We start from the raw sequence: 12,974 nt of genomic DNA on the forward strand, positions 1-12,974 counted from the left end.
TGTCTGGAAAGAGCCAGCCAGCCAGCATCCTGGCGGCAGTGGCGGACTGAGTCCCCTGCATCTGCCCTTGAGCGGACTCTCCTCCTCCATACGCAGTTTCCAATTTTCAGCTCTTGGGGAGCTGTGTGTCTGTGTTTCTTCAGGCCAGGCTCCTCAGAGCTTGTGCAGGGGTGAGTAATGGGGAACTTTTTTTTTTTCTCTCGTGCTTGACTCCCTACAAACCATCCCACCCCAACTCCCCATATAGGGTCAACTACATCATTCTTAGAATCTGGCAAAAAAAAAAAAAAAAGGAAACGTGGGAGCCTTTATTCAGAAAGTCAGGACAAGGCAAAAATTCCTTTTTCCTAAAGCCTCTGTCTTTCAGCTTACCCTGGTGTTGTTTACTGTGTAATACTGTGCTAAGAATAACCCAAAACTGTATTATTGGCATAGACATGGGCATTGCCTTTTGTCTTTATGTTGCATGATGTCCATTTCCAGTGAATGTATATGGGTCGTTAGCTCATATAGAAACACTTGACCTACACACATTGCGTTTCATAATTCAATGGCGCTTATGCATTTAGTTCTAAACAGAGCAGTGGAAACACTGTACAGACGGGACTTGGTGGTTCTAATTCCACTTTTTGAGCTATGTATGTTATGCTGACTCTTTTCACTCTTGGTTTACTGATGATTAAGGAAAGACAAAGGGAAAGAAACTTCTTCTCTCCCTTTGTGCTATCAGTTTCATTGTAAATAGCAGGGTACTGTAGTGCACATAATACACATAGCGCACATAGTACAGAGCGCAAGGATTCAGGTTCAAGCCGCTGGCTCCCCACCTGCGGGAGGTGGGAAGGCGCTTCGCTTTCTTTGCCTCTCTGCCTTCCCCTTCTCTCGCAATTTTTCTCTGTCAAGTCCAACAACAACAGCAGCAATCGAGGGAAGATGGCCACCAGAAACAGTGAATTCGTGGTGCAGGCACTGAGCCCCAACAGTAAGCCCAGATGGAGAGAGAGAGAGAGAGAAAAGAGAGAGAGAGAAGGGGGGTGGGCAGAAGCCCAACGGGTTAAGCGAACATGGCGCAAAGCTCAAGGACCAAAGTAAGGATCCCCCTTTGAGTCCCCGGCTCCCCACCTGCAAGGGGGTCGCTTCACAGGCGGTGAAGTAGGTCTGCAAGTGTCAAAAAAAAAAGTAACTGAGAAGGGGAGTCGTGTGGTAGCAGCACTTTAAGCGCAGGGGGAGGGGGGTCGCTTCACAGGTGGTGAAGCAGGTCTGCAGGTGTCTTTCTCTCCCGCTCTCTGTCTTCCCCTCCTCTCTCCATTTCTCTCTGTCCTCTCCAACAACGACGACATCAACAACAACAATAAAAAACAAGGGCAACAAAAAGGAAAATAAATTAAAAAAAAAAAAAAAGGAAGGAAGGCAGGAAGGAAGGAACCAGAGCAAAGTTGCTGCAGGTTTCTCAGTTCATATGGAACATTGACCCGTCAGTGCCTTTAAATATTCAGTGTGTGTACCGTGTCTTCATTTTTTTTTTTTTTTGCCACCAAGGTGGTAACTGGGGCTGACCACGAATCCACTGCTCCTGGAGGCTTTTTTTTTTTTCCCTTTTGTTGCCCTTGTTGTTTTATTGTTGTGATGGCTATTATTGTTGTTATTGCTGTCGTTGTTACTGAATGGGAATCTATACATTTTTTTTTTTTAGAGAAAGTTTTTTTTTTTTGCTATAAGCATACAAATTTACTAGAAGTATATATGCAGACCTTTGTAAAATGAATAATAAAATGCCTCATCTTACCAAAGAAATCTAAAGAGCTTACATAATTTTCCTAAATGTATTTGCCAGCTGACAAGTTTGAGAGCATTACTAGAGGAATCGATCCTTTCTGTAATTGGAATGGCTATCTATCTCCTAAGTTCATTTATTATTGTTGTTGTGGCAGATTCATTGTTCCTTAGGGGCCAGGCAGTGGCATACCTGGTTAAATACACACATTACAGTGTGCAAGGATGGAGGTTCAAGCCCCTGGTCCCCACCCGCAGAGGGAAAGGCTTCACTAATGGTGAAGCAGGGCTGCAGGTGTCTGTCTCTCTCCCTCTCTCTATCTCCTCCTCCCCTCTCAATTTCTCTCTGTCTCTATCCAATAATAAATAAAGATCTTTTTAAAAATTAACAAAAAATGCAGAGACTCTTCATGCCTGAGGCGCTGAAGTCCCAGGTTCAGTTACCCACACGGCTATCAACCAGAGCTGAACAGTGCTATGGTAAAACAAAAAATAAGACATCAATTGATGGTACACCTGTTAATTGTACATAGTACTAAGCAGAAGGGCTGCAGGTGTCTCTCTGTCTCTTTTCCTCTCTATCTCTCCTCCCCTCTCAATTTCTCTCTGTGTCTATCCAACAATAAATAAATAAAATATTTAAATTTAAAAAAAAAATCTGATGCAGAAGGTGTGAGGGAAGCCCTGGAATCTTATATTTATTTCTTCCTTGATTTTCTTTATTCCATGTGTGGAAATGAATCCAGGGCATTATGTACGCAAGATACTACTGTTGAGTAGCTGTCAGGGCTAATTTCTCCGTTCTTAATTCTATATTTTATATAAATGGAGAAAGAGAGAGAATGAGAAAGAGAAATAGAAAGACGGAAAGACGAGACATCACAGCACTGCTCCAACATCCATGAATTTGCCTCAGTGCCATCTATAGTGATATTGTGCTGAAATTCTGATTTAGGGCTTCACACACAGCCCTTTGCTGGACTAGTAAGCCATTTCCCAACATCTAGGTCCTCCTCCTCCTCCTCCTCCTCCCCCTCTCCCTCCTTCTCCCTCTCCCTCTCCCTCTCCTTCTCCCTTTTCCTTTCCTTCTTCTTCTTCTCCTTCCCCTCCTCTTCCTCCTTCCCTTCCCTTCCTCCTCCTCCTCCCCCTTCTTTTTTATTGATTTAATATAGACAAAATCGTAGGATAAGAGGGATAAAATTCCACACATTTGGGGACGGGTGGTGGCGCACCTGGTTGAGCGCACATGTTACATTGTGCAAGGACCCAAGTTCGAGCCCCCAGTCCCCACCTGTGGGGGGGGGCTTCATGAGTGGTGAAGCAGGGCTGCAGAGGTCTGTCTGTCTGTCTCCCTCTCTATCACCTCCTTCCCTCTGAATTTCTGACTGTCTCTATTCAATAAATAAAGATAACAATAAATAAAAAAAAAATTCCACACAATTCCCACCACCAGAGTTCCACATATCATCCCCTCCATTGGAAGCTTTCCTAATCTTTATCTCCCTGAGAGCATGGACCCAGGATCATTATGAGGAGCAAAAGGTGGAACGTCTGGCTGCTGTAATTGCTTCACTGGACAGGGGCGTTTGAGGGTAGATCCATACTCCCAGCCTGTCTCTCTCTTTCCTTAGTGGGGTGAGGCTCTTGAGAAGGTAGGATTCCAGGTTACATTAGTAAGGTCATCAGTTCAGGGAAGTCAGGTTGGCGTCATGGTAGCATCTGCGATGTGGTAGCTAAAAAATCACTAAGATAATAAAACAGAACAAATTGCTTAATAATCAGGAATCTAAAAGTAAGACTATAGCAGGTGAGATTTGGGGGGGGTCTCCATTCTGGAAAAAGCTAGGAAGTCTCTTTTAGGTATGTTCCAAGGGGCCCATGACTTTACTAATTTTTGCCTGAGCCTGACCAGCTCCTGGGTGCTGTTGATGCTGTAGGCCCAGGACGCACAGTTTGAGACTCCCTGGAGTGTATCCCACATCTGGAAGGGGAGAGGCTGCTCATCATTCTCCCAGGACATGTGGCCTACGCACTTCCCTTTCTCTATGAGACGTTTCTAGGTAGGAACTGAGGGCAATAAGTCAGACATTCAGTGAACCCCCTTGCTTGCTGGTGGCTATTGAAATACACTGATGCCAAGGTGACCTTACAAGGTTCTAAAAGAAAGTCCTCAGAGTCTGTTTGCATCCAGCTCATCCTACTAACCTCATGGCCCATCTGTTATTTGGTCACTCCTACTTTTTGCTTCAGCCATATTGGTCACTTTCTAGTTCATTGAATATGCCCGACTCCCCTGCTCTAGAGTCATTGCAATGGCCATCTTCTCCACAGGATCCAACCCCCTTTCTTCATTCTTCACATGCTATTTTGTTCAAATACTTCCTCACAGTGAGGCCTAGGCTCTTGTTTGAAATTAGGAGGATGTCCACTTCTCTGTTAAGAGGATGTCCTCTTAACCTTGCTTGTCTTCTCAGAGCATCCGTCTGTCATTTTCCGCTTGTAGGACAGAAGGAATCCTTTATCTACAGAGAATATGGTCTGAGATTCCCAGATAATTCCTGCAACTTCAAACAGGGCAAAATTCAATGTGGCTTCTTAGGTTGCCACCAAGATTATTGCTGGGACTTGGTGCCTGTACAATGATTCCACTACTCCTGGTGGCCTCTTTATTTTATTATTTTCTTTTTCTTTAATAGAGGGTGAGAGAACAAGAAAAAGAGGGAGAGAAACAGAAATACCTGCAGCACTGCTCCACCCTTAGTGAAGCTTCCCTCCCCTGCAGGTGAGAACTGGGAGGCTTGAACATGGTAGCATGTACAGTCTGGTGGGTGTGCCTCCTCCTGACCCCATGCACAATGTTTTATTTATGTATGTATGTATGTATTTATTTATTTATTTATTCCCTTTCGTTGCCCTTGTCATTTTATTGTTGTAGTTATTATTATTGTTGTCACTGTTGGATAGGACAGAGAGAAATGGAGAGAGGAGGGGAAGACCGAGAGGGGGAGAGAAAGATAGACACCTGCAGACCTGCTTCAGTGCTTGTGGAAAGCTGGAGGCTCGAACCGGGATCCTTATGCTGGTCTTTGCGCTTCGTACCATGTGCGCTTAACCCACTGCACTACCACCTGACTCCCTACAACGTTTTATTTCCTATGACTATATACTTATGGTACAGTTTAATTTACAAGTTAGATATAGTAAAAGATGAGTGATATTGAAATAAAATAGAATCTTATTAACAATACATAGTGTAAAAGTCATTTCAGCCCTGGGGATGGTAGAATAGATGGAGCTTTGGATTCTCAAACATAAGGTTCTGAGTTTGATTCTTGATATAGCACATCCCAGAATAATGATCTGGCATATTCTCTCTCTCTGTTTGTCTCTCTCTCATGAATAATGAGCAAATAAATAATTTAAATTCATAAGAACAGGAAGCCTGGTGGTTGAACATTTGGTATAGTAACTGTGTACCATACTCAAAGACTGAGGTTCAAGCTCCCAGTCCTCAGCTGTAGGAAGAAACCTCATGAGTGGTGAAACAGTACTGCAGGTGTTTCTCTCTCTCTCTCTCTCTCTCTCTCTCTCTCTCTCTCTCTTCTCTTGCCCCCTCTCTATCTTCTTCTGTCTCTCTCTTTTTGCCTCTAGGGTTATCACTGGGGGGCGGGTACCTGCACTACTATCCACTGCTCCTGGGCCATTTATTTTTTTCCATTTGATTGGATGGGGCATAGAAAGATTGAGAGAGGAGGGGGAGGTAGAGAGGGAGAGAGAGAGAGATAGACTCCTGCAGGCCAGCTTCACTGCTCCTGCAGTGGACTCCCTACAGATGAGGAGCCAGGGGCTAAAGTCCAGATGTTTGTAGGAGTCCTTGCACTTCAGACTATGAGTGTATCACTGCCTGGTGTAGCTTCTTCTTCTCTATCAATCTACTTCTATTTTTCCCTATTAAATAAGAAATAAATTAATAAACAAATATTTTAAAGCTATAAGAACATGACCTTTCTCACTCATTCACTTTCTTTCTTTCTTTTGCCTCCAGGGTTATTGCTGGGGCTCGGTACCTGCACTATGAATCCACTGCTCCTGGAGGCTATTTTTTTTCCCCTTTTGTTGTCCTTGCTGTTTTATCATTGTTGTGGTTATTATTATTGTTGGTGGTGATGGTATTGATGTTATTGTTGTTGGATAGGACAGAGAGAAATCGAGAGAGGAGGGGAAGGCAGAGAAGGGGACAGAAAGACAGACACATGCAGACCTGCTTCACCTCTTATGAAGTGACCCCCCCACTGCAGGTGGGGAGCCAGGGGCTCGAAATGGGATCTTTACTTGGATCCTTGAGCTTGGCACCATGTGCACTTAACCTGCTACACTACTGCCTGACCCCCCCCCCACTCACTTTCAAAATAATGTATTGTGCTAATAATATTTTCACACTCTAAGGGGCTATGGAAATCAAGGGATCAGATAAAGAGAGACTGCTGTACTGTTTAGTGTGCTTATTTATGTCGATAGTTTTTTATGCCCCCTTTCCATTATTGTGTAAGCCTTTGGTAAATACCAGTTTACCTGGTATAGAATCTTTATAATCAATAATATCATCTGGAAATATTTGAAAACTGATGCTATTATGAAGCGGTGCAAAAAAAAAATTTGGAAGATTAGTGAGAGATGTGTGATTCTGGTGATTAAACATGCCTCTGGGAAATCTGACTAGGCCACAGACAAGGATAATTGATCTGTCCCTCTGTCCCACTGTTCTGGCCCAGGGTGCAACTTAAGATCATATTTCTTGAGTGTTCAGATTATGACTCCCATGGTTTACCTCACAAATTTAAAAAAGTTTTTTTTTTTTTTTTTTTTTTTTGCTTCCTTTCCATATATCCAAAAGCCATGAGGAAAAGCACTGTTACAAAGGACTCCGCTGTTCCTGACTGCCTCAGTGGACAGAAATCCAAGGACTGGCAAGTCCTTCAAGAAGTCAGGTCTTCAATTCATGCTGCGGTGGTGCCTTCAGGGTCTGAGGAGGGCCTGCCCTGACTGTGCATCACCTCCACAAAGCTGACTTCCAGAACTGCTGCTTGCAAGCAAGAGGGAAAAAAAAATGACATTATGTTTTCCTAAAGGTATATGCATTATCACAGGGATCGTAAAGTACAAAAGAGTTCACCCTAAGACCAGAACCAGCTGTCTTTAAATAATTGGAGTCTACTATTATTAAGCTAAGAGATGCCAGACGAGAGTACAAGATTACCCTGACTCTTAAGGTAATGTTCCCTCGGGGACTAGTAAATTCGTTTTCTGACGACTGGCCTCAAAAGGAGAGCATCAATCCATCAGACATGCTGTAAGAACTTTGAATGACACACTCAGAGAGCCAACACCTTACTCTCTTCAACTCCAGCAGTTATTTTTCCTAGAAGAGGGGTCGTTTTATGTAACCAGAAAGATTTCACATCAGTCAAATTAGCCAGTAATCAACTGTGTGTGTTCTGCTGAAATAGCCAGAGTAGAAAGGAACATCCAAAGTCTATTAATATACCACACTTAGAAAGGGAAGACATGAGGCCAGGAGATGGCACATCCAGTTGAATGCACATTATGATGTACAAAGACACAGGCTCATGCCCCCAGTCCCCACCTGCAGACGGGAAGCTTTACAAGTGGGAGGCAGTGCTGCAGGTGTCTCTCTCTTTTTCTCTCTCCCTATCACCCCTCCCTTTTCAATGTTCCTCTATGTTTTCAAATTAAAAAAAAAAAAGGGGGGGAGGAGAAATGGCCTCAGAGTGTGGTGGATTTATCATGTAGGCACCGAACCCCAGTGACAACCTTGGTCACAGTAAAAGTGGAAGGGAGGACGGGAGGACGGACAGAAGGGAGGAAGGAAGGAAGAAATGAAGCAAGGGAGGGATGGAGAGATATGACTTACTTACATAGAAAGAGTCATCCCCCAGAAAGACATTAACAGCCTCTTCAGCTCTGGGTGCATTACTCAAAACCTGTGATAAGAGTAATACAAATTAAGTTGTCAGCAGCTCGTAGATAAATTCCCTTGTGTTTTATGTTCCAGTAGAATTTCCAAAATCTCTTAGTCTCTATCAATTTTTAAAAAGCATCAATAACAAATTTAAAAAAAAAAAACAAAAACTTTTCTCTCCATTACTCCGAATAATTGCCAAATGAGAAGATTTTGTTTTTCTCCTCCCCAAAGTAATTGCCTTCAATCATCATGTTGGAAACTAGAATGATGAACATGCCCTTGAGGCAACATCCAGATTCTTTGAGAGCATCTGAAAAGTGTACCAGGCCAACCTTGAGTGAGATCTGTTGAGATCTCTGCATGTGATGTCCAGACACTTTCCAACTTCCAAACGGAAATGACTTTCTGCCAGTAGGCGGCTCTCATGAATTTTTAGGTCATAGATGCTTCTAGGCTCTACACGCACCCTTCGTCTTAATACCGGCTCAATGCACAATCACAATCACGCCCTCTTTTTAGGAATCCCCCCCCCAATCTTTTTTTAGCACTTCAGTGAACAGGAAAAACCACTAGACATGTAAGATGAAAAGGCTCAAGTGACTTCACCTTTTCTCTGGCTCTGCTACAGCCTGAAGGCAAAGCAAGAGAAAAGGGGGGAAAGAAGGTCAGTAGAGGGGAGGTGGGGGGGTGGGGCAGGGTCCTTTGTACTTTCCAGTGTCTTCTAATTCACTTCACCATGGAGTCACACAATGGACAGCTTCCTAACGTTGGCCCACCTGCATGTTAGCTGTCAGGCTCAGGCAAAAATGAGTCAAGTCATGGGCCCCTTGGAATAAACTAAAATAGACCTGCTAGCTTTTTCCAAAATGGAGACACCCCTCCTTCCCCCCCCCCCAATCTCATCTGCTGTATTTTTGCCTTTAGGTTCCAGATTATTAAATTTTTTCTTTATATTTTGTTCTTCTTTACATCTTAATGCTTTTTCAGCCACCAAGTTGCAGATGCTACCATGACACCAACCTGACTTCCCTGGGCAGAGGACCTCACCAATGTACCCTGGAACCCCACCTCTCCAGAGCCCTAACCCACTAGGGAAAGAGAGTTGCAGGCTGGGAGTATGGTTCGATCTGCCAACACTCATGTTCAGTGGAGAAGCAATTACAGAAGCCAGATCTTCCACCTTCTGCATCCCATAATGACCCTGGGCCCATAATCCCAGAGACATAAAGAATAGGAAAGCCTCCAGTGGAGGGGATGGGATACGGCACTCTAATGGTGGGAAATGTGTGGAATCGTACCCCTCTTATCCTATGGTCTTGTCAATATCTTCTATTTAATAAATAAATAAAATTAAAAATTAAATAACACATTACAACCCACAACAGAGTTAATAAATATTATATATGACCAGGAAAGAGAAAAAAAAAGGTTAGCTTCCACACTAAAGACCAAGGGCTCCTCACATCTGCCTCCCTTGAGCGCTATGTTGGTATCAACTTCCTTTGCCATTAAGCGACACCTGTTCATAGCACTGGTTGGGCAGACCTAAGTTCTCACACTTGCATCTTCAGTTCTCTTTTCTGGGCAGAAAAAGAAGGAGATTCTGTCTGTGCCTGGTACCTCACTGTGTGTGCTTGTGAACAAACCAAGTGAGTGGATATGGTGGTAGTCTACTTAAGTAGTTATATATATATTTGTTAATTTATTTTCCCTTTTCTTGCCTTTGTTGTTTTAACATTGTTGTGGTTATTATTATTTTTGTTATTGATGTCATTGTTGTTAGATAGGACAGAGAGAAATAGAGAGAGGAGGGGAAGACAGAGGGGGGAGAGAAAGACAGACACCTGCAGACCTGCTTCACCGCCTGTGAAGCGACTCCCCTGCAGGTGGGGAGCCGGGGGCTTGAACCGGAATCCTTACGCTGGTCCTTGCGCTTTGAGCCACATGCACTTAATCCGCTGCACCACCGCCCAACTCCCTACTTAAGTAGTTTTTATTCAAAGAAGTGGGGTTCAGTTCATGTTTTCTACTAGTAAGATTAGAAGTCGTCATAAAGTTGTTGAATGAAATGAGTGAGGCTCCAGCTAGATTCTTTCCTGTTGAGTCTCCAGGTGACTTAACACTCAAGAGTCTAGGAAAAATCTAACTGTACCGCAGGAGCTTCTTTCTTCCCTTCCTTCTTTTCTCTTTCTTTTCTTCTTTTTCTTTTTAATTTTTTTATATTTATTTTATTTATTTATTCCCTTTTATTGCCCTTGTTGTTTTATTGTTGTAGTTATTATTGTTGTTGTTGTTGGATAGGACAGAGAGAAATGGAGAGAGGGAGGGGAAGACAGAGAGGAGGAGAGAAAGACAGACACCTGCAGACCTGCTTCACCGCCTGTGAAGCGACTCCCCTGCAGGTGGGGAGCTGGGGTTCGAACCGGGATCCTTATGCCGGTCCTTGTGCTTTGCGCCACCTGCGCTTAGCCCGCTGCGCTACAGCCCGACTCCCCTTTTTCTTTTTTTTTTTATTTGACTATTTTAAAAAATTATGTATTATTGGATAGAGACAGAAATTGAGAGGGGAGATAGAAAGGAAGAGAGACAGAGATAGAAGTGCAGGCATACTTCACCACTCGTGATGCCTTCCCCCCTGCAGGTGAGGACCAGGGTCTTGAACCTGGGTCCTTGCACACCGTAGCGTGTGCACTTAACAAGACACACCCCCATCTGGTGCCACCTGTCCTTGTTTCTTCCTCCTTTCTTCTCTCTTTCTCTCTTTCTCTCTCTCTGTCTGTCTTTCAAAGTAGTTGACGAAGTACTTGGTAAACTCGAAACTACTAGAGAATCTACACGTTTCGACAGTATTTTATAGAACCTATACTGTGTAAAGAGATTTATTAAGTTTGAATTTACTAATGAAAGGAATTATTCTTTTCCTGTTTTGCCGGTCAATAAAGTGAGTCTTCCCATAAATATACTGATGCTGCCTACCATTCCCAGAGATTTGGGTTTGATTAAGTTGCAGTCTGCACAGCTATCAGGTGTTTCTGCTGGGCAAACAGGGCTAAGAACTATATTACCTTACTCTGCTAGAACAAGCCTTACTTCCTTCTCCTTGAGTACCAACAGCATAGACATCTCCTGACATTTGTTTTTCTTTCCCAGACCCACTGAAACAGAATCTGTGTATTAACACAATTTTGAGATGATTTATGTGCAAATTAATGTTTGACAAGTAGGGGAGACAGTCGCATCTAAACTGCCTCACCTGAATTTAAATGCAGACCAGGCTGATTATGAAACTGTGAGCTACTGTCTGCCTCTCTTCTTTGTATTTTAATGTGTCCAAAAGGTCTTTTTAAACAACTATAACCTTATTACCTGATACTCGCAGCCAGCTTGTAAGACAAAGAAGTTCTTGATTTTCATTTGCTAGATTGAGAAAACTGAAGCAAAGGAATTAGATATCCAGGTGTCAAAAGTGTAAGAAGGATTTGATCCCTAATTTTATTTTATTTTTTGAAAAATATCACACATGATTTAATGATATATTTCCTTAAAGATGTTTTCATAGCTCTGAAAGATTTTTTTCTTTAAAAAAAATCATGCATGATTCAATGACATATTTCCTTAAAGATATTTTTTGTAGCTCTGAAAGATATTTTTTCCCCCTAACTCTGGCTGACAGACAGTATACTCTCCTTTCTTCCAGTTCTTCCAACATTGGATGGAAATCCCATGAAGGACTTCAGAGGAATCTGTGCTGGGGGAAAAATTCAACTACAAAACATTCATTGCCACAGATCACAGCTGCTCACAAGGACTCCCACTGCCAACCTCCTTCCACCCATAGGATGTCCTTCAAACATTCCATCTGCATGACACTGCTGGGACAGTGCCAATCAAGAGTGTAAAGAGGTGCCCAGAAATATTGGAGACATGACAGAAAAGCACTCTGAAAGCAGGGGTTCCCAAACAACCCCCCCCCAGGAGCCTGTGTAGAGGCATAGACACCAAACCAGAGAAAAACAAATGAGAGAGAAGGTCATTTGTTCCAATCTGGTTAAACATCCCATAGGACAATGCCACACTGTCAGGCTGCTCCCCATTGCAGCCTTTCCTGGCAGATAACACTGGTATGCTCGTGGCTTGGAGAAGTCCCAGTAGCAACAGAGAAGACCCACCTTGGTTGGTTAGAATATTTGTTGAGCTCAGTCTTGCAAAACCCATCAGAGTCAGGTAAGATGTACTTGTCAAAGTTTTTATTTTATGTATTTATTTTTCTCCCCACAGTCAGGATTGTGTCAGCATTGGTGTAAGCCTAGTAGCAACTCTTGTGGTTTGGGCCTAGAAATTCTTACTAGAAATCTTACCCATCTTCTCCTAGCAGAAAAATGCCGTAACTCATAACAGAGTAATGGTATAATTAAAACCAGAATCCTTGCAAACATATGAGTATTCCTGGATGTTATCGGAAAAAAATTGAAGCCAAAATAAACAAGCAGATTTGTGGCATATGCCCGATGCCCCTTGACTCCTGGTATCTGTGTTCTTTTGAGCTGAGTGCCTTGATAAGTGTGATCTTCCTGTGTGAAGCCTCGGAAACAGGTACGATCAACAATTTCTTCAGGCAGTGTCCCAATTCTTTGAGAGCATCTTAAAAGTGTACCGCATCAACCTTGGATGGGATCTGTTAGATCTCCGCATGTGATGTCCAGACACTTTCAAATTTCAAATGCAGTGTATGTAAGGTCACATAGACAGTAAGTATAAAGTCCTCATGACATAGTTAGGGGAGAAGTAGAGCGTCAGAAGCAGTAGAACATGTTGACCTGTGTGAACTATAGGGCGCAGCAGAATTACGGATGTATGAATTCTGAGGATCAGTCCCCAAAGACACGAGCTTTACTTTGTGTTCTTAGATCATTCACTCCTTATGCTGGAGGAAGCCAATCGCCGTGACATGAGGAGACGCATGAAGCCCTCTAGAGAGGTTTACATGGAGGGATGTTAATGCCTTTCACCACAAATAGCATCAGTGACTTTCCAGTCCCCACGTGAGCTACTCATCAAGGTGACAGAGAGGAAGAGAGAAAGATAGACACCTGCAGACCTGCTTCACCGCCTATGAAGCGACTCCCCTGCAGGTGGGGAGCCGGAGGGCTGGAACCGGGATCCTTATGCTGGTCCTTGTGCTTTGCACCACCTGCGCTTAAGCCGCTGCGCTACTGCC

General features: G+C 43.3%; 2 long non-coding RNA genes across 2 annotated transcripts; both read left to right on the forward strand.

Annotated features, from left to right (window-relative positions):
• On the forward strand, positions 1-7,042 carry LOC132541759 (uncharacterized). Its single transcript, XR_009552856.1, has 3 exons — positions 1-170; positions 4,470-4,555; positions 6,668-7,042. It is a non-coding gene; the product is annotated as an uncharacterized LOC132541759 (long non-coding RNA).
• A 3,652-nt stretch (positions 7,043-10,694) lies between these two features.
• Positions 10,695-12,254, forward strand: LOC132541760 (uncharacterized). The gene is made up of 2 exons (XR_009552857.1): positions 10,695-10,860; positions 11,454-12,254. It is a non-coding gene; the product is annotated as an uncharacterized LOC132541760 (long non-coding RNA).
• The last annotated feature ends 720 nt before the right edge of the window (positions 12,255-12,974 follow it).

Source organism: Erinaceus europaeus, chromosome 12 (assembly GCF_950295315.1).
Source record: "Erinaceus europaeus chromosome 12, mEriEur2.1, whole genome shotgun sequence".
Lineage (NCBI taxonomy): Eukaryota > Metazoa > Chordata > Mammalia > Eulipotyphla > Erinaceidae > Erinaceus > Erinaceus europaeus.